The sequence below is a fragment of the Gopherus flavomarginatus genome, chromosome 22, assembly GCF_025201925.1.
Source record: "Gopherus flavomarginatus isolate rGopFla2 chromosome 22, rGopFla2.mat.asm, whole genome shotgun sequence".
In the NCBI taxonomy this organism is placed as follows: domain Eukaryota; kingdom Metazoa; phylum Chordata; order Testudines; family Testudinidae; genus Gopherus; species Gopherus flavomarginatus.
The window spans coordinates 6,541,215-6,563,099 of NC_066638.1; the positions used below are offsets into that span (position 1 = coordinate 6,541,215).

Genomic DNA, 21,885 nt, shown 5'->3' on the forward strand with positions numbered 1-21,885 from the left:
TGAACTGGGCACGTCCCAACTTTTCCAATAGCTCATCGGTGCGTGGCATTGGATAGTTGTCCGGACGAGTTACAGCATTTAGCTTACGGTAGTCCACGCAAAAGCGTATTTCCCCATCTGGTTTGGGTACCAGAACCACTGGAGATGCCCATGCACTGGTAGATGAGCGGATTATACCCATCTGTAGCATGTTCTGGATCTCCCGTTCTATAGCGGCTTGGGCATGAGGAGACACTCGGTAGGGTGGGGTTCTGATTGGGTGAGCATTACCTGTATCAATGGAGTGGTATGCCCGTTCAGTCCGTCCTGGGGTGGCTGAGAACAGTGGGGCGAAGCTAGTGCACAGCTCCTTGATTTGTTGCCGCTGCAGACGTTCCAGGGTGGTTGAGAGGTTGACCTCTTCCACGCCACCGTCTTTTTTCCCGTCGTAGTAGACACCGTCAGGCCACTCAGCATCATCTCCCTGGACTGTAAACTGACAAACCTGTAAGTCTCTGGAATAGAAAGGCTTGAGAGAATTAACATGGTACACTTTAGGCTTTAGTGAGGAATTGGGAAATGCTATGAGGTAGTTTACAGCTCCCAGGCGCTCTTGGACCGTGAAGGGCCCTTCCCATGATGCTTCCATCTTATGGGCCTGTTGCGCCTTCAAGACCATAACCTGGTCTCCTACCTTGAAGGACCGATCTCTGGCATGTCTGTCATACCAGGCCTTTTGCTCTTCCTGAGCATCCTTTAGATTCTCTCTAGCAAGGGCTAAAGAGTGTCGGAGGGTGCTTTGTAGGTTGCTTACAAAGTCCAGAATGTTAGTTCCTGGAGAAGGCGTAAACCCCTCCCATTGCTGCTTTACCAACTGTAATGGCCCCTTAACCTCGTGACCATACACAAGTTCAAATGGTGAAAACCCGAAACTGGGATGTGGTACAGCCCTGTAGGCAAACAGCAACTGCTGCAACACTAGGTCCCAATTATTGGAGAATTCGTTGATGAATTTTCGTATCATGGCCCCCAAAGTTCCATTGAACCTTTCCACCAGGCCATTGGTTTGATGGTGGTACGGGGTGGCAACCAAGTGATTCACCCCATGAGTTTCCCACAGTTTTTCCATGGTCCCTGCCAGGAAATTAGACCCTGAATCTGTAAGGATGTCAGAGGGCCAACCTACCCTGGCAAAGATGTCTGTTAGGGCCAGGCACACAGTGTTAGCCCTGGTGTTGCCTAGAGCTACTGCTTCTGGCCATCGGGTAGCAAAGTCCACGAAAGTCAGTACGTACTGCTTTCCTCTGGGTGTCTTTTTTGGGAAAGGGCCCAGAATATCCACAGCTACTCGCTGAAATGGGACCTCAATTATGGGGAGTGGCTGGAGAGGGGCCTTGACCTGGTCTTGAGGCTTTCCCACTCTTTGGCATACCTCACAAGACCGGACATACTTGGCAACGTCCTTGCCCATCCCCTCCCAGTGGAAGGACTTCCCCAACCGGTCCTTGGTTCTGTTCACCCCAGCATGGCCACTGGGATGATCATGGGCTAAGCTTAAGAGCTTCCCCCGGTACTTAGTTGGAACCACCAACTGTTTTTTCGGCTGCCATTCTTCCCGGTGTCCACCAGAAAGAATTTCCTTGTATAAAAGTCCTTGGTCTATAACAAACCGGGATCGATTAGAAGAGCTGAGAGGCGGTGGGGTGCTCCGTGCCGCCGCCCAAGCTTTCTGAAGGCTGTCATCCGCTTCCTGCTCAGTCTGGAACTGTTCCCTTGAGGCTGGGGTCACCAGTTCTTCCTCAGACTGTGGACTTGGGCTTGGTCCCTCTGGAAGCAATGTAGGTGATGGGGTTGTTTCCGTTGCTGGTGAACCGCTCTCCGCTGGTGCACCTGAGGGTATTTCAGGCTCTGGCTGAGCCTTTTGGGTATGGCTGTCTGTTGCTTCTGCCAGTTTTGGCTCGCTGGCGCCCTCTGGCGTTGAGTTTGAAGATGTAGTTGCACTTGCTGGTGCTGGTTGCTGTTCCAGTTCCGGGCCTGGGACTGGAGATGCTGTGGCTGTTTCAGTGGTAGGCATGGAATCCGGGTCCACTACCTCTGTCTGGGTCTCTGGTAACACAGACGGGGCCTCTGTGGACGGTTCAGGAACAGGAATGGGTCTGGAAGCTTGCCTGGTTTGGCTACGTGTAACCATTCCCACTCTCTTGGCCCGCCTCACCTGGTTGGCCAAGTCTTCCCCCAGTAGCATGGGGATAGGATAATTGTCATAGACTGCAAAAGTCCACATTCCTGACCAGCCTTTGTACTGGACAGGCAGTTGAGCTGTAGGCAAGTCTACAGCTTGTGACATGAAGGGGTAAATTGTAACTTTGGCCTTTGGGTTGATGAATTTGGGGTCAACGAAGGATTGGTGGATAGCTGACACTTGTGCCCCCGTGTCTCTCCACGCAGTAACCTTCTTTCCGCCCACTCTCAAATTTTCCCTTCGCTCCAAGGGTATTTGAGAGGCATCCGGGCCTGGGGATCTTTGGTGTGATGGTGGTGTAATGAATTGCACTCGCATGGTGTTCTTGGGACACTTGGCCTTGATATGTCCCAGTTCATTACACTTAAAGCATCTTCCATCTGATGGGTCACTGGGCCGAGGTGAGTTACTGGAGACTGGTGAGGTTGAAGGGTAGGGTATCTGTGGCTTTACTTGGGTGGTATGTGGGGTCTTTGGCTGTCCTCGGTTGTAGGGTTTATGGTCTGTGTGCCCCCTGGGGTAATCGTTCCCCTTGACAGTAGCTTTTTTGCTTTCTGCCAGTTCCATCCATTTGGCTCCAATCTCCCCCGCCTCAGCGATATTCTTGGGGTTTCCATCTTGTATGTACCGTGTGATGTCTTCAGGAACACCATCCAAGAACTGTTCCATTTGTATGAGGAGGTTTAGTTCTTCCAAGGTTTGAATGTTGTTTCCTGTTAGCCAGGCCTCATAGTTTTTTGCAATGTAGTAGGCGTGTTTGGGAAATGACACCTCTGGTTTCCACTTTTGGGTTCTGAAGCGCCGACGGGCATGATCTGGGGTTATCCCCATCCTGTATCTGGCCTTGGTTAGAAAAAGTTTATAGTCATTCATTTGGTGCTTAGGCATTTCAGCTGCCACCTCTGCTAAAGGTCCACTGAGCTGTGACCTCAATTCTACCATGTACTGGTCTTCGGGAATCTTGTACCCAAGACAAGCTCTTTCAAAATTTTCCAAGAAGGCCTCGGTGTCATCACCTGCCTTGTAGGTGGGAAATTTCCTGGGCTGTGGAGCAATATTTGGCGCCGGGTTGTTAGGGTTGGCTGGCACAGGCAGCCCAGCTTTTGCCAACTCCAGTTCATGTTTTCTCTGTTTTTCCTTCTCTTCATTCTCTTTTTGTTGTTTTTCCATTTCTCGGTGGTGGTTTTCCATTTCTCGGCGGTGGGCCACCTCTTCTTCTTCTAGTTTTCTTTTGTGTGCTGCCTCTTGGGCTGCCTGTTCTCTTTGGAAGGCTGCCTGTTCTCTTTGGTAGGCTGCCTCTTTGATCTGTTCTTCTCTTTCTTTCATCTCCATCTCTTTTTGTTTTATTTCCAGTTGTCGCCTGTGTTGAGCTGCTTTGATTTGTTCTTCGGCGTCAATTTTTGCCTTAGAAGTCATGGTTCCTGTTTTCTTGTGTTGGGGTGCCCTCCGGTGTTTATCTTCTGAACTGCAGGTTCTGTTGCCTCCTGGAGTCTGCCTAGCAACAGTGCTTTTTTCCTTTTCTCTCTCTAGCTAATGTTCAATGAAGGGAAACCAGAAAAACCACTTTATTTGCATGCCTATAAGTGCTGGTACTTGCCCCCTAATGGGAGGGCTATTGCATGACAAAAGACCCTTAACAGGTTCTTAATGGCTTCTCGCTTAACATGCAAGCCACAAACTGCCAGAGAGAGCAGAAAAAAAATTTCTCTCTGGTTCCCTTTTAAAACCAAACTGTTTCTCTCTGCTAAAAAGCCCTTAGCAGAGAAAAGAAAAATATAATATTTCTACTGGCTTCTGGGTTCTGTCTATCTCCCACCACTGCCACCATATAATAACCTTAGTCCCAGATCTGGACCTTAGCGTCCAAAATATGGGGGTTAGCATGAAAACCTCCAAGCTTAGTTACCAGCTTGGACCTGGTACCTGCTGCCACCACCCAAAAAATTAGAGTGTTTTGGGGCACTCTGGTCCCTCTGAAAAACCTTCCCTGGGGACCCCAAGACCCAAATCCCTTGAGTCTCACAACAAAGGGAAATAATCCTTTTTCCCTTCCCCCCTCCAGGTGCTCCTGGAGAGATACACAGACACCAGCTCTGTGAATCCAAACAGAGTGAATCTCCCTCTCTGTTCCCAATCCTGGAAACAAAAAGTACTTTCCTATTCCCCCAGAGGGAATGCAACATCAGGCTAGCAATCCAACACACAGATCTCCCCGATTCCTTCCTCCCACCAATTCCCTGGTGAGTACAGACTCAATTTCCCTGAAGTAAAGAAAAACTCCAACAGGTCTTAAAAGAAAGCTTTATATAAAAAGAAAGAAAAATAAGTACAAATGTTCTCTCTGTATTAGATGATACAACACAGGGTCAATCGCTTAAAAGAATATTGAATAAACAGCCTTATTCCAAAAAAATACAAATCAAAGCACTCCAGCACTTATATTCATGCAAATACCAAAGAAAAGAAACCATAGAACTTACTATCTGATCTCTTTGTCCTTACACTTAGAAACAGAAGATTAGAAAAAAGAAACTACTTCTCCAAAGCTCAGAGAAAGCAGGCAGACGGAAAACAAAGACAAAAACACTCAGTTCCCTCCACCCAAAGTTGAAAAAATCCGGTTTCCTGATTGGTCCTCTGGTCAGGTGCTTCAGGTGAAAGAGACATTAACCCTTAGCTATCTGTTTATGACAGCAGCACTCTCCCGTCAATGGTGATGTGACCTTCTCCCTGCCCAGAGCAGCTTCCCCAGAGGGTTGAGAGGAATTCAGGCGACCTGGTTCAAAGGACGGCACTGCTCAGAGTTAGCCAAGTATAACGATGTTAGTTCTGGTGGGACCCTGTGCCAATTCAGGACAAATTGCTTAAAGCAGGGCAGTTACAGCCCAAGGCTGGGGGTTTTCCACCTCTAAGGCAAACCAAACCAGCCAGCCAAAGAGGACTTTGGTCTCACCCCACTGGTTAACCACAAGTCACAGAAGCAATTCCCTTAGACACTCCAGTTTCCCAGTATCACTACCACTGCCACTCGTTATGGGGACAAATGGTTATGAAAACCAATACCCCAGTAAAAGAAAAAAGGTTCTCTTGATCCCAAAGGACCATGCCACAGACCCAGGTCGATATACAAATCAGATCTTACCCACAAATCATGCTGTTGCCAATCCTTTAGAATCTAAAATCTAAAGGTTTATTCATAAAAGTAAAAAGATACAGATGAGAGCTAGAACTGGTTAAATGGAATCAATTACATACAGTAATGGCAAAGTCCTTGGTTCAGGCTTGTAGCAGTGATGGAATAAACTGCAGGTTCAAATCAAGTCTCTGGAGTACATCCCCCACTGGGATGGGTCATTCAGTACTGTGTGTAGAGCTTCTGTTTGTAGCAAAGTCCCTCCAGAGGTAAGAAGCAGGATTGAAAAGAAGATGGAGATGAGGCATCAGCCTTTTATAGTCTTTTCGAGGTGTAATAACACCTCTTTGTTCTTACTGTGGAAAATTACAGCAAAATGGAGTCTGGAGTCACATGGGCAAGTCCCTGCATACTTTGCGGAGTCAAAAGGCGTATCTGCCTTCTCTCAATGGGTCAATTGTGTAGCTGATGGTCCTTAATGGGCCATCAAGCAGGCTAGGCAGAGCTGACAGCAACTTGTCTGGGCTGTCACCCAAAAGCACAGCAGAAGTTTGAAATACAGACGGTATAGAGCCAATATTCATAACTTCAACTACAAAAATAATACACATATAGAGATCGCATAACCATAACCAGCAAACCACAACCTTGTCTTAGACACTCTATTTTACCCCCTTTATATAGGATTTGGTGCCACTACAGGACTTTGGTTGCAACAATGATCTATATGGTCCCAGTTCATGTCAATAACGTCACGCCAAGCCCACCTGATAAACAGATGGGACTGCAGGGGTCCCAGGGGGGCTGTCAGGGAACAGCAGGATTTGGATGGGGCAGGAGTCCTGGAGGGGGCAGATAGGAAGTGCAGGCTGGGCCACGACTCCCTCCCCTAACCAGCCCTCCATACAATTTACGAAACCCGATGTGGCCCTCGAACCAAAAAGTTTGCCCGCCCCGGGCTAGAGCATTGGATTAAGACTCAGGAGATCTGGATTCTATTCCCATCTCTGGCCTACTGGGTGACCTTCTGCAAGTCAATTCCCACTCTGTGCCTCAGTGTCCCCATCTGTAAAATGGGGACATTGATACTGACCTCATTGGTAAAGCACTTAGAGATCCACTCACAAAAGCCCTATAAGAGCTAAGTATTATTATCCTACTTGATATAACTGGATGGTCTCAAGACACATAGGTGTGTAATCAATCACACGTGATGCCATGATATTATCTTTGGATACAACGCACAGCCATACTGCAGGAGTGCTGGTATCTGTCAGCTCTGTGTTCTTGGGGAACCAGGGAGCAGTATCCAGCCTGTCTGACTCACGAAGGACACTCGCCCCTTCCCCAGCCTCTGCCTGAACCAAAACCATCAGAAGAAAGACTTAGGCCTGGTCTACACTAGGGGGCGGGGTCCATGAGAGATCCACAACTTCAGCTATGGGAATAGTGTAGCTGAAGTCGAAATATCTTATTTCAACTTACCTCCTGTCCTCACAGCGCGGGATTGACGTCCGCGGCTCCCCCGTCGACTCCACTACCACCACTTGCCCTAGTGGAGTTCCGGAGTCAAAGGGAGCGCGGTCGGGGATAGATATATCGATCCCTGATAAACTGATCGCTCCCCGCCGATCCGGCGGGCAGTGTAGACATACCCTTACAAAGAGCAATGAAAAGGCCATAGGAGACACACCTAACCCCTCCAGACAAGGGTGACAGGATTAAGGCAACTCCCCAGCCTCATTTGCGTCAGAGATGGGACAGGGAGGCATCCCCGTTAGCTACAGAATGGAGAACAGAGATTCCAAGGCAAGAACCACCCTGAACTCTGGGACCAGAAAAGCAGGGAAGCAGTGCATCCTGGGGGATCTCTGCTCCAGATGTTAATAAACCCACCTGCCCACCCCCAGCTCAGCAGTTATCAGATCTAGTAATAAATTTGAGTAATAAATCCTTTATTGGTATCCAAAATACGGAAGCTGCCTAAGTGCATTGCGAGCAACCTGGAAGGAACACTGCCTATAGCCAGGAATGATCAATTCCCATTGTCTAGCCTGAACAAAACAACTTTGGGATACTCCCTTGAGCCACAAACAAATCTAGTGTTCTCCCTTAAACCATTATTTTTCCCTACAAAAAACCCCTACCCAAGCTCAAGTAAGTGTTCCGATGCCTGGATTCAAAATCTGCACCAGTTCCACTGGGATTTCATCTTCTCCTGACTGATCGTGCTGAGGGCTCTGCCTGTCTCCAGAACTCCAGACCCTCGGCCATCACCACCACCTGGGAACCCCGACCAGTACAAGCTTCACGGAGTGGTGAGAACCCAACTCTCTCTCTCTCTCTCTCATGTTTTTGGCATCCCCATTCACTTTGCAGCAATGCTCCTCTTACTAAGCTAAAGATCCCTGTAGCGCCCCCAAATCCTGTGGGGTTTGCTCATCAAGTGGGCTACTCCCAGAACAATGGTAAAGTGATAGTGGGGACAGGGACGTGCTGAAGCTGTGGCATAGGAGGGTGGCAGTTTGGAAGTGCTGCTCGACCCAGCCTGCGGAGTCCAGGGACATAAGGGGTCAGCTTGGGAGTGCCGACTGACCCGGTCCACTGAGACACTCTCTGATTCTGGAGCTGGAGGAACCCAGCCCTGGGGAAGCTAGGTCCTGCAGGATAGCTCCATTGGAAGGGAACTTGCAGAAGGGAGAAGTAACGCTCCATATGAAAACACAACTGACACAAGCAGCACATTGATAGAATTATAGAAACCCCCACCCCCTGAGAAGAGTAACCCTAAAACATGAGTGTACCCCAAAGTAACAGGCAAATCTGGTAACGGTACCTAGGAGTCCCACTCATGGTCCTAGGTGCTGCACAAACACGGAACAAAAAGACAGCCCCTGCCCCAAAGACTCAGCCTTGTTTTCTTCTTAAGTGCACGAAACTCTCGGCCTCTTCCAGCAGTGAGCTCCACAGGTATATAGTGTGCAACTTCACAGACAATCCGTAGGGATCTGCGTGGTGCAGGGAAGGAGGTAGAAGACTTTGAAGTTGGAAGTGTGGAAATTGAATAGACCAGCTTTAGGTATTGAGAGAGTGTGATAATGTCACCCCCTAGTGACAGGAACGAGAATAAGACGCCTACTACGAGCTAATGGAGGGGATTTCTCCTTGGGCTCAAGTGGGAAAGGCCCGTGAAGGAGCCGGGTTCCAGTCCCAGCTCTGGGGGCGATTTCTCTACTACCCATATCCGCTCTCTGCAGCTCCTGGATTCTTTCCACCCCACACTGCAGAGGGGAGAAAGATCAGAGCCATGAAATGATGCTTCCTGTAAACAAGCAAAAGGAGTCAGAGCCTGCCACCGTAATCCCCATGCAGAGAAGGTGCTGTGCCGCCACGTGCTGGGATAATTAGCTGCCTGCTTGCCAAGTCACACTTCAACACAGGCCACACAGCTTTTCATCGGGAGCCGGCAAGCACAATCCGCTGACAATTAATTAGCTATAATTAGCAGGATTCACCTCGTTCTGAAAAACTGGGCAAATATTTTCCCAGGGAGTTCTGCACGGTGTCCTGCCCTGGCACACAGCCGGGCCTCCCCGTCCCGCTCTCAGAGAAAGGAGAGAAACTGAAACGCTAATAAGTGGCCCCGTTTCTCCTCCTCGCCAGATGCCTTCTTGGCCTCTTTGCAGCCCTGCCTCTCAGCCAGGCATGTCCCAGCTCACAGGTGGGTGAGAAGGCAGTTTGTCCCTTGCAGATTCCAAAGTTGGCACCAGGGGAGAAGGTTCCCTAGTGAGATCTATGCTAGGGCCAAAGAGGCAGGGTCCCTGCATCCCGCCTGGGACTGACTCGGGATAAAGGCCTTGAGAGAAGGCGCCATATGAACTGAATGCTGTAAAGACATCTCCAGGCACTAGCTTTCTTTCTATGGGGCTGGGCCAGGTGTGGAGGGAAAAGGATGGGTGAATTTCTAGGGGGCTGGGGGGGAGGTGCATGCATCTGGAGGTGGAGGTGTGTGTGTGTAGGGACTCAGGTGGGTGTATTTCTATAGGACAGGTGCATGTAGGTGGGGGCTGGTGCATGGGTGTTGGGGACAAGTATGTTTGGCTGAAGGTGGGACGGGGCAGGTTTGTGGGGCTGGTTCATGTATATGGGGGTTGGGAGCAAGCGTATAGGGCTGACAGTGGGGGCATTTCTACATCTAATGGGTTTGGGACAGGTGCCCATAGGGGTGAGTTGGGTGCAGTGTTATATGGACAGGGCAGGTGCATGCAGGGGAATCTTTCTGTCGCTGGCCCAACAGGGCCCCAGCAAACTTCACTCCTGATTATTTCTTCCGCTTTTAGCTCAAATTTGGATTTGGAAAGTAGAAAAAAAAAAAACACATACACACACAAGAAAGGGACTGCTTCTCCTTTGAAGGCAGCTTCTACCACAGCCGCTCTGTCTGGCTCAGGCAGCGGAATGAGGCTCCGGGCACGGGCACAGGCCCCAGCTGCTTTCATGGCGCACACACAAAAAGTGCTCTGTGTCGCAGCTCCCTGATTAATCAGATTAGCACAGCAGGCAGGTCAGCGCCCACAGGCGCACACTCAGCAGCTAATACACAACAGCAGAATCCACAGGGGGCTGGATTCATTATTCAGATTTTAACAAATTCAGCCACGTCTCTTTTAAGGTCTAATAAGTTGTTTCTTTCCCACCAGGGACATTCTCCTCCCATCTTCTCTCCTTTTCCCTTGTATTCATTTTTCATTTTCACCATCTCACCTTCTTTTTTAAACCCTGGTGGCATTTACAGAAGAGGGTTTTGACCCTGTATCCCTGAGATCCCCCTCCCACCCCACCCAGCTCCATCCCAAAGATGGCTGCATTTCTGCAGTGCTAGGTGAATCGTTTGTATTGCGCTTTGGGTGAAAAGCCCTGCATGAGTAGTAACAGTCCCTCAGCCCCTTCTGCCCCAGAGTCTCTTACCACTTTGTAAGTACGCAATAAGGGATCCCTGGAGGGTCTCTCTGAGATGGAGAAGCAGATTTGCCTGAGGCTGCAGCAAGCCAGTGCAATAGTGGGGAAGAGGATGCAGGAGCCATTGGGTATCGAAGGGGAGAGAAGGAAGCAGTGAGGTTACGAGCAATGTGCACAGACAGGGGGCTGGTGCAACAAGGTATCTGGGCATGAAGGGACAGGGACAGATGGGTAGTGGGGCTAGTGAACTGTGAGGTATGGGGCAGAGTGCAGGGCAGATAAGTTAGGGGCAGTGAAGCGAAGTGCCTGGGGGTGGGCGCAGCTAGGGGCAGAGTGCAGGGCCAGAGGGATGAGGGGCAGTGGCATTGCCAGGCGTTAAGGGGAGGGACAGAGTAAAAGGGATGTGGGGTCACGGAGCGCGGCCTAGAGCCTGCTGGAGTGACTTCTCCCTCAGCCTCTCTAAATTCACCCTTCTTTCAGGGCGGGACTTAGTGGGCTCTGCCCTGGGATCCCCCAGCTAATCCCAAACCCAAAGCACAAACTTAACCCCACTTCTGCCCTCCTTGGGTTTGACCCTTCATCTGAACGCCACTCTGATCCTCCAGGCTTCACCACAGGAGCCTGCTCCTCCCCACTGGCTGCTCCATGTCTCTCCCACTCCTGGCCTCGAGGCCGACCCTCCGTACTCAGGAGAGGACCCCAGAATCAACCCTCCCACAGGGCTTCCTTCTTGGCCTTGCCAGTCTCTCTACTGCTGACTGCAGAATCAGCTTCAGCTTTAATTAGGCCTGGCCTGCCTTCCAAGTGGGTTAACTGGTCTCCCGGGCCCAAATTAGCTCTTTCACCACCTGTGAAAAAACAGATCGACAGAGCCAGAGGAGTAACTAGAAGTCACCTACTGCAAGACAGGCCCAACAAAGAAAATAACAGAACGCCACTAGCCGTTACCTTCAGCCCCCAACTAAAACCTCGTCAATGCATCATCAAAGATCTACAACCTATCCTGAAAGATGATCCCTCACTCTCCCAGATCTTGGGAGACAGGCCTGTCCTCGCTTACAGACAGCCCCCTACCCTGACGCAAATACTCACCAGCAACTGCACACCACTGAACAAAAACACTGACCCAGGAACCTATTCTTGCCACAAAGCCCAATGCCAACTCTGTCCACATATCTATTCAAGTGACACCATCATAGGACCTAATCACATCAGCCACGCCATCAGGGGCTCGTTCACCTGCACATCTACCAATGTGATATATGCCATCACGTGCCAGCAATGCCCCTCTGCCATGTGCATTGGCCAGACCGGACAGTCTCTACGCAAAAGAATAAACGGACACAGATCTGACATCAGGAATCATAACATTCGAAAACCAGTGGGAGAACACTTCAACCTCTCTGGCCATTCAGTAACAGAGTTAAAGGTGGCAATTTTGCAACAGAAAAGCTTCAAAAACAGACTCCAACGAGAAACTGCTGAACTTGAATTGATATGCAGACTAGATACAATCAACTTAGGCTTAAATAGAGACTGGGAATGGCTGAGCCATTATACACATTGAACCTATTTCTCCCATGTTAAGCATCTTGTCAAACTGTCTTAAATGGACTATCTTGATTATCACTACAAAAGTTTTTTTTCCTCCTGCTGGCAACAGTTCATCTTAATTAATTAGCCTCTTAGAGGGGGTAGGGCAACTCCCACCTTTTCATGTTCTCTGTATGTATATACATCTCCTCACTATATGTTCCATTCTATGCATCCAATGAAGTGGGCTGTAGCCCACGAAAGCTTATGCTCAAATAAATTTGTTAGTCTCTAAGATGCCACAAGTACTTCTGTTCTTTTTGCGGATACAGACTAACACGGCTACTACTCTGAAACCTGTCACCACCTGTATGAGGTAGACCCCTCATTGCAGTCCCTGTGTAGCACATCTCTCCTGAGATTCCCAAAGGTGGGTACACATTCTCATCCTAGCTTGTTGGGTGACCTTAGACAAGTCACTGCCACTGGCTGTGCCTCAGTTTCCCCATCTGTACAGTGGGGATAACAATACTGACCTTTTCATAAACACACATTGTGTTCTAGTGATGAAAAATGCCCTAGAAGGACAAGTTATTAGTTTACAAATGGGGAAACTGAGACATATTGCCCAAAGGATGCAACCCCATGCTCCTAGTGTCCCCAGCCTCTTTTTGCCAGAAGCTGGGAATGGGTGACAGGGGATGGATCACTTCATGATTCTCTCACAGACCTGCAGCTGGCACCAGGGAAATGCCATGCTGGAGTTTGGTGCCAACCTGCAGGGACAGTTCAGCGGTTTGAGCGTTAGCCTGCTAAACCCAGGGTTGTGAGTTCAATCCTTGAGGGGGCCATTTAGGGATCTGGGGCAAAAAATCTGTCTGGAGATTGGTCTTGCTTGGAGCAGGGTATTGGACTAGATGACCTTGTGAGGTCCCTTCTAACCCTGACATTCTGTGTTCTGTTCATTCCCTCTGGGCACCTGGCACTGGCCACTGTTGGAAGACAGGATACTGGGCTAGATGGACCTTTGGTCTGACCTGGTATGGCTGTTCCTATGAAATGCCACCCAGCGAATCAGTAGCAGTCAGGGAATCAGTAGCAGTCAGGGATGGACCAGAACATTGGGCAGGCTCTTCAGGAAAGGTTGGCATACTTCAGCCCAGACCCTAGTGACTGAGGAAATCCCACGACAACCAGCATTGACTGGTGTCTAGAGTTGACTAGGCCACTGACAAGCAAGCGCAGGGGTGGTCCCTCCAGAGTCAGACACAAGGCACATGGGTGAGAACCGATGCATGGGGAAGTTAGTGCCAATCCTTCCCACGCTACCCTGGGCCTGTGCACAGACCACATCAGTCTGCAGAGTTTCCACCAGCAACACCATTCGCACCCACAAGCAGTTAGGGAGGAGGGAACAGCTGAGAGCCCCAGTCTGAGCCTCTCCCACACAGCTCCAGCTTCCAGGAGCTAGACTTTCAAGAGAGCTAAGCCCCCAGGCAGGGTCCCCCCGGACTGCTGAGAACCAAGTGAAAAACTGCAGGTTTAGGTCAGTGCCCCAGTATGAACTGAGCCCATCTGAAAAGCCAGCCCGGATCCCGGGGGCTGAGCACCTGGGAAGCTGGCCTTGAGCTCTTTGGAGAATCTGGCTTAACGCGCAGGGCTGCAGCTCCTCAAGGGAGTGGAAAGTTCTGCAGCGAGAGGACCAGGCCGTGAAGGCTGACTCGGAGCAGCGCCTAATCCGGGCCCTGCCTTCGTCCCAGAATCTCACATGCACTCGCTGAAGCTCCTCAGCATTACCGCAAGGAAGGGCCCGCAGCCTCTGCTGGAGGCCAGCAGCGGGGACAGGCCTTGCGAGCACTGAGCAGGATCAAAGGGAGTTCTTCATCTGTTTAATAAGTCTCAGTCAACCAAGACATCTGAGTCAGTCTTAGCTGGGGAAGGGGCCTTCCAGACAACATCAAAAGCCCTGTTTGAATGGCACAGGGGGGCAGGGGCAAGAAGAGGAGGAAGGACGAGAGGAGATGGAAGAAAGCGAGAGATGAAGAGGCAGATACCATGGCGAGCGACAGCTATTTTGAAACTAGACTTACCACAGTTTTACAAGCATCCGGGGCAAGAGCGAGCGGCCTAAGATACAGAGGATGAGAAGGAGCTAAGTGCAGACTGATTCTCACTCTCTCTGGCCATCAAAGGAGCCTTTCAGAATCAAACGCCGGCGCCTGACACTCGGCTCCGTGCTTGATCCTGCACACGGCACTCCTCTGCAGCGCTGGGGTGCGGGGTTCATGCCCCGAGGTGTTACGGAGTCCCCGGGCGATGCTCTGGAACTGCTCCCCACCAAGCCAGTCAGGACTTTGGGGAGCCTCCTTTCCCTTGGAGCAGACTTGTTCAGGGCAAGAAGCTCACACGGCTTCACCTCCTGGGTCTCTCCTTGGAGCATTCAGCATCCTCTGCCCCTCCGTGCGCTTCCCACAGCGAGTCCACCCCAGCGGGGTCCTGGGGAAGCCACCGGGTTCTGCACCTCCACTTTGCAGTCAGATGTGACTCTCAGCCAGCCAGTAAAACAGAGGTTTATTTGATGACAGGAACAGGGTTTAAAACAGAGCTTGTAGATACAGCGAACCAGACCCCTCAGCCGGGTCCATTCTGGGGGGCAGTGAGCCAGACCCCCAGGTCTGCCCTCCACCCTTGACCCCAGCCAGCTCCAGACTAACCACCCCTCCCAGCTCCTCCTCTCTGCTCAGCCCCTTTCCCGGGCCAGGAGGTCACCTGATCCCTTTGTCTCCAACACCTTCAGCTGGCACCTTTGCAGAGGAGGGGCCCAGGCCATCAGTTGCTAGGAGACAGAGTGCCAGGCATTTAGGTGCACTGGCCTTTGCTCTGCCAGATACTTATGAACTGCCATGGGGACACTGAGGCACCAACACAGTACTCAGAGAAAACATTAAGAACTTTCCCAGTTCGTCACATCTCTCCCCCCTTCGAGACCGAACTGAGCGAGGACACTCGGGCCAGTGACCTGGGGAAGTTCGAACCCACCAACGTTCCCATGGATGCCCCAGCATCTCTCCCATTCCTTGGTGTGAGTTACACCAGGACAGTACAGTCTCACGCCCTCCCTTAGGTCGGGTGTGCTTGATGGCACTCGCAGGCCGCATGTGGGAAGGTTTATGCGGCTTGAATCCTTTTGCCATCCCAATACCCCTGGGGTTCAAACTGGGACAGGGTCTTCTTCCAGCACTTAAGAGCCCCCATCTTGGCCTTGGCCAGCTCTGGGCTTGGGCAGCCACTTCCCACTTTGTGGCCCAGACACAACACCTCTGCCGTCCCCCCTTACACTTTCCAGCTTTTACCGTCAGTCCCACCTCCTTGAGGCAGCCCAGCCCCCTCTTCACCTGGGACACCTGTTCCTCCCAGGTCTGGCTAAAGATGCACATGTTATCAGTGTCTGCCAGGGCCAAGTTTTCCATCCCCCTATGCTTGTCTAGAATCTTCCCAGGCCTAGGCATGGGGTCGGCATCGGACACTGTGATGGCTTTAAGCTTCTGATAGCCCCCATAAAACCAGATTATCCTGTCTCCCTTGGGGATCAGCCCCACGGGTGAGGCCCATGGGCTGTAAAATGGCTGGATCCCATTTAAAGCCAGCAGGTTCTTGACCTCTCTCTCCAAGTTCTGGGCTGCATTCCCAGTGACTCTGAATGGGGAACACCTGATGGGGAGATTGGCTCCCACCTCAGGGAAGAGATCCCCCAGGGGGTCTTCCCCTTTCTCCTCCCAATCCTTCCTTTCCGGGTCCAGGGGTCCCCTCACTCTCCTCCCATCCAGCAGCTTGAACGGGAAGAACCCTGTGGATTCCTGGGGCACCACCAGCTGCCTCTCGATTTCCCCCAGTTCAACTTCCCCTTTGGGAGCCCATTCCCGGTACAGGAATCCCTTCTCCTGCAGGACTCTGTCCCTGCAGCCTTCCCCAAGGGGGTTTGCAGCGTTGTGGCCAGCAAGTTCCCTCAGCTTCTCCAAGGAGGGATCCCTCTGCAGCTCGGTCTGGGATTCAGCGGCTGGGGCAGGGAGTGGGACCTGCTCCCTTTCGCTGGCTGGGCCGGGGGTCACAGCCCCCCTGAGCCCTCTCCCTGGTAGCTCCCTCCCTGCTGTGTAATCACTTCCCACCAGCATGTCTGGACCAGGCAAACCTGTTTGCCAGCTGACCTGCCCTGCCCGGGTGTCCCCCCAATCAGCTGGGGTCTCAGCTCCCCCCGTGCTCAGCGCTGCTCTTGCTGTCCCAGTGGGGGCAGGCAGCGAGCTCTCTGCTCTGGTCACAGCATCAGAGCCAGAGTGAGCCCCCTCTCCGGTGTGCAGGGGGGCGGGGAGCATCTCTCCCTCCCATTCAGCCCCAGGGGGCTGGTTATAGGTAGGCAGGTATCCTGAGCCCAGCAGCCCCTCCCCCCTGCCAGCCAGGTTATTTGCATTTTCACTGACCATTTCCATCCTAGCCAATTGGTTCCCTGGATTTGAATTCAAACCCTCGGCCCTTACAGGAGCAGGGCCTGGATCCTGTCCCATGGGGAGACAGTCACCCCCCAAAAGGGCCTCCCAGCCGATATCCTGGAGAACCCCAACTACCAGCCAGCCTGACCCCTCCTGGGTCTGCACAGGGATCTGGGCCATAGGCAGGGCGAGGGGCTTCACCCCAGGGAACTTCACCCAGGTTCCACAGTCCCTCAGCATCTGGGGCTGCACCACCACAGTTCTCTCTGTCCCAGGGTCTTGCCCCCGCAGGCTTGTTTCCCCACTGACCCCTGGGCAGCCCCCTATGTCTCTCTGATCCACCATCACCAGTCCACGCTGCTGCTGCTTCTCCTGCAGCTTTTCCTCGGGCTCTTGCTCTCTCTCACGGTCCTCTCGCTCTCTCGGGCTCTGCTCCCATCCCATCCGTCTCCAATCTCCTGATCGGGAACCCAATTGTGAAGACCCTCGTCTGATTGGGGACCAGACTCCCGGGGATGCCTGGCTGATGCTCCAGCTGCTCTCAAATCCTCTTGTAGCCCCATCTGGGCCAGGAATCTGCTCCTCAGAGCGGTCCTTCTCCTCCAACTGCATGATTAACTGTGCCTTGGTGAATTTCCCCATGAGTAACCCTCTCTTTGTGCACAGGATCACAATGTCCTTCTCAAGGAGATGGTGATAGGCCATCACTTCACCGTTCCCAAGTGGCTCTGGACTCACAGGCCTGTGTGCTCTTGGCTCCCCCATGGTTTCCAGGAAGAACCCCTGGTGTGCCAGCCCTTCTCGTGATCACCACCTCTTTGCCAGGGTCGAGCTGCAGACTCCTCTGCCCCTGGGACCGCTCCTGCAATCCCCAGGGGAGCCCTGCTAATGCAAAGATTCTTCTCTCTCCCAGGGTCGAGCGGCAAGCTCCTCCGCCCCTGAGACTGCTCGCTGCAGTCCTCAGGGGGACCCCGTTACTCCAACAGTTCTTCTCGCTGGTCACACACTCCCAGAGGTTAACCGCCCCCTGAAACCGTCCCACTCTGAGCCTTCAGCATGCCTGGTCCTCATTATCCGTCCTTTGTTTTACTGCTCCCCAGTCACTTACTGCAAGCAGCGCCATTCACGGGTTGCAGTACATCCCACCGCTGCCACCAGTTGTTACGGAGTCCCCAGGCGATGCTCTGGAACTGCTCCCCACCAAGCCAGTCAGGACTTTGGGGAGCCTCCTCTCCCTCGGAGAAGACTTGTTCAGGGCAAGAAGCTCACACGGCTTCACCTCCTGGGTCTCTTCTTGGAGCATTCAGCATCCTCTGCCCCTCCGTGCGCTTCCCACAGCGAGTCTGTCACGGAGTCCCCGGGCGATGCTCTGGAACTGCTCCCCACCAAGCCAGTCAGGACTTTGGGGAGCCTCCTCTCCCTTGGAGCAGACTTGTTCAGGGCAAGAAGCTCCCACAGCTTCACCTCCTGGGTCTCTCTTTGGAGCATTCAGCATCTTCTGCCCCTCCGTGCGCTTCCCACAGCGAGTCCACCCCAGCGGGGTCCTGGGGAAGCCACCGGGTCCTGCACCCCCACTTTGCAGTCAGACGTGACTCTCAGCCAGCCAGTAAAACAGAGGTTTATTCAATGACAGGAACAAGGTCTAAAACAGAGCTTGTAGGTACAGAGAACCGGACCCCTCGGCTGGGTCCATTCTGGGGGGCAGTGAGCCAGACCCCCATGTCTGCCCTCCACCCTTGACCCCAGCCAGCTCCAGACTAACAACCCCTCCCAGCCCCTCCTCTCTGCTCAGCCCCTTTTCCCGGGCCAGGAGGTCACCGGATCTCTTTGTCTCCAACACCTTCAGCTGGCACCTTTGCAGGGGAGGGGCCCAGGCCATCAGTTGCTAGGAGACAGAGTGTCAGGTATTTAGGTGCACTGGCCCTTTGCTCTGCCAGATACTTAAGAACTGCCATGGGGACACTGAGGCACCAACACAGTATTCAGAGAAAACATTAAGAACTTTCGCAGTTCGTCACATCTCTCTCCCCTTCGAGACCGAACTGAGCGAGGTCACTCCAGCCAGTGACCTGGGGAAGTTCGAACCCATCAAGGTTCCCATGGATGCCCCAGCATCTCTCCCATCCCTTGGTGTGAGTTACACCAGGACAGTCCAGTCTCACGCCCTCCCTTAGGTCGGGTGTGCTTGATGGCACTTTCAGGCCGCATGTGGGAAGGTTTATGCAGCCCACACCCTTTGCCACCCCAATACCCCTGGGGTTCAAGCTGGGATTGGGTCTTTTCCCAGCCCTCTGGTCTGTGATTCGGGCTCTCTTGGTTAAGAGCCCCCATCTTGGCCTTTGCCAGCTCTGGGCTTGGGCAGCCACTTCCCACTTTGTGGCCCAGACACAACAGCTCTGCCGTCCGTCCCCACCTTACACTTTCCAGCTTTTACCGTCAGTCCCACCTCCTTGAGGCAGCCCAGCCCCCTCTTCACCTGGGACACCTGTTCCTCCCAGGTCTGGCTAAAGATGCACATGTTATCAGTGTCTGCCAGGGCTAAGTTCTCCATCGCCCTCTGCTTGTCTAGAATCTCCCCAGGCCTAGGCATGTCGGCATCGGACACTGTGATGGCTTTAAGCTTCTGATAGCCCCCATAAAACCAGATCATCCTGTCTCCCTTGGGGATCAGCCCCACGGGTGAGGCCCATGGGCTGTAAAACGGCTGGATCCCATCTAAAGCCAGCATGTCCCTGACCTCTCTCTCCAGGTTCTGGGCTGCTTTCCCAATGACTCTGAACGGGGAACACCTGATGGGGAGATTGGCTCCCACCTCAGGGAAGAGATCCCCCAGGGGGGTCTTCCCCCCTCTCCATCCAATCCTCCCCCTTCAGGTCCAGGGGTCCCCTCACTCTCCTCCCATCCAGCAGCTCAAATGGGATGAACCCTGTGGATTCCTGGGGCACCACCAGCTGCCTTCCGATTCCCCCCAGTTCTACTTCCCCTTGGGGAGCCCATTCCCGGTACAGGAATCCCTTTTCCTGCAGGGCTCTGTCCCTGCAGCCTTCCCCAAGGGGGTTTGCAGCGCTGTGGCCAGCAAGTTCCCTCAGTTTCTCCAAGGAGGGATCCCTCTGCAGCTCGGTCTGGGATTCAGCAGCTGGGGCAGGGAGTGGGACCTGCTCCCTCTCGCTGGCTGGGCCTGGAGTCACAGCCCCCCTGAGCCCTGTCCCTGGTAGCTCCCTTCCTGCTGTGTAATCACTTCCCAGCAGCACGTCTGGACCAGGCAAACCTGTTTGGCAGCTGACCTGCCCTGCCTGGGTGTCCCTGCACTCAGCTGGGGTCTCAGCTTCCCCTGTGCTCAGCACTGCCCTTGCAGTCCCAGTGGGGGCAGGCAGCGAGCTCTCTGCTCTGGTCACAGCATCAGAGCCAGCGTGAGCCCCCTCTCCGGTGTGCAGGGGGGCGGGGAGCATCTCTCCCTCCCACTCAGCCCCAGGGGGCTGGTTACAGGTAGGCAGGTATCCTGAGCCCTGCAGCCCCTCCCCCCTGCCAGCCAGGTCATTTGCATTTTGACTGACCATTTCCATCCTAGCCAATTGGTTCCCTGGATTTGAATTCAAACCCTCAGCCATTACAGGAGCGGGGCCTGGATCCTGTTCCATGGGGAGACAGTCACCCCCCAACAGGGCCTCCCAGCCGATATCCTGGAGAACCCCAACAACCAGCCAGCCCAACCCCTCCTGTGTCTGCACAGGGATCTGGGCCATAGGCAGGGCGAGGGGCTTCACCCCAGGGAACTTCACCCAGGTCCCACAGTCCCTCAGCATCTGGGGCTGCACCACCACAGTTCTCTCTGTCCCAGGGTCTCGCCCCCGCAGGCGTGTTTCCCCACTAACCCCTGGGCAGCCCCCTATGTCTCTCTGATCCACCATCACCAGTCCACGCTGCTGCTGCTTCTCCTGCAGCTCTTCCTCGGGCTCTTGCTCTCTCTCACGGTCCTCTCGCTCTCTCAGGCTCTGCTCCCATCCCATCCGTCTCCAATCTCCTGATGGGGAACCCAATTGTGAAGACCCTCGTCTGATTGGGGACCAGACTCCCGGGGATGCCTGGCTGATGCTCCAGCTGCTCTCAGATCCTCTTGTAGCCCCATCTGGGCCAGGAATCTGCTCCTCAGAGCGGTCCTTCTCCTCCAACTGCACGATTAACTGTGCCTTGGTGAATTTCCCCATGTGTAACCCTCTCTTTGTGCACAGGATCACAATGTCCTTCTCAAGGAGATGGTGATGGGAACGGTGAAGTGATGGCCTAAGTGGCTCTGGACTCACAGGCATGTGTGCTCTTGGCTCCCCCATGGTTTCCAGGAAGAACCCCTGGTGTGCCAGCCCTTCTTGTGGTCACCACCTCTTTGCCAGGGTCGAGCTGCAGACTCCTCCGCCCCTGGGACTGCTCCTGCAATCCCCCGGGGAACCCTGCTACTGCAAAAATCCTTCTCTCTCCCAGGGTCGAGCGGTAAGCTCCTCCGCCCGTGAGACTGCTGGCTGCAATCCTCAGGGGGACCCTGTTACTCCAACAGTCCTTCTCGCTGGTCACACACTCCCAGAGGTTAACTGCCCCCTGAAACCGTCCCTCTCTGAGCCTTCAGCACGCCTGGTCCTCATTATCCCTCCTTTGTTTTACTGCTCCCCAGTCACTTACTGCAAGAAGCGCCATTCACGGGGTGCAGTACGTCCCGCCGCTGCCACCAGTTGTTACGGAGTCCCCGGGCGATGCTCTGGAACTGCTCCCCACCAAGCCAGTCAGGACTTTGGGGAGCCTCCTCTCCCTTGGAGCAGACTTGTTCAGGGCAAGAAGCTCCCACAGCTTCACCTCCTGGGTCTCTCTTTGGAGCATTCAGCATCTTCTGCCCCTCCGTGCGCTTCCCACAGCGAGTCCACCCCAGCGGGGTCCTGGGGAAGCCACCGGGTTCTGCACCCCCACTTTGCAGTCAGACGTGACTCAGCCAGCCAGTAAAACAGAGGTTTATTCAATGACAGGAACAAGGTCTAAAACAGAGCTTGTAGATACAGAGAACCGGACCCCTCGGCTGGGTCCATTCTGGGGGGCAGTGAGCCAGACCCCCATGTCTGCCCTCCACCCTTGACCCCAGCCAGCTCCAGACTAACAACCCCTCCCAGCCCCTCCTCTCTGCTCAGCCCCTTTCCCGGGCCAGGAGGTCACCTGATCCCTTTGTCTCCAACACCTTCAGCTGGCACCTTTGCAGAGGAGGGGCCCAGGCCATCAGTTGCTAGGAGACAGAGTGTCAGGCATTTAGGTGCACTGGCCCTTTGCTCTGCCAGATACTTAAGAACTGCCATGGGGACACTGAGGCACCAACACAGTATTCAGAGAAAACATTAAGAACTTTCCCAGTTCGTCACACGAGGGACCTGGAACTCGCTAATGCCAGATGAGGGTGCGTGGCAGGCACCTAGCTTGCAGCCAGGAGGCTGGCGAAGTTGCAGGATCTTTCCTCTCAGGTCATCCTGCTGGGATGCCCTCCTCTCTAGAGATCAGGGGCAGGCCAAGGACAGACCTGCAGA

General features: G+C 53.3%; 1 long non-coding RNA gene across 2 annotated transcripts in view; it reads right to left on the bottom strand.

Moving 5' to 3' along the window:
- LOC127039193 (uncharacterized) overlaps positions 1 to 21,618 on the bottom strand; it is a 61,876-nt gene extending 40,258 nt beyond the window's left edge. Inside the window, exons 1-3 of one of the 2 annotated variants that reach the window (XR_007770917.1) lie at positions 21,472 to 21,618; positions 17,900 to 18,097; positions 14,263 to 14,367 (exon numbers count right to left, since the gene is read on the bottom strand). This is a non-coding gene — a long non-coding RNA (uncharacterized LOC127039193). Of the gene's footprint in view, positions 1 to 14,152; positions 14,368 to 17,899; positions 18,098 to 21,471 lie in introns of those variants that run through there. The other variant, XR_007770916.1, reaches the window with a different exon arrangement.
- Positions 21,619 to 21,885: the final 267 nt, after the last annotated feature.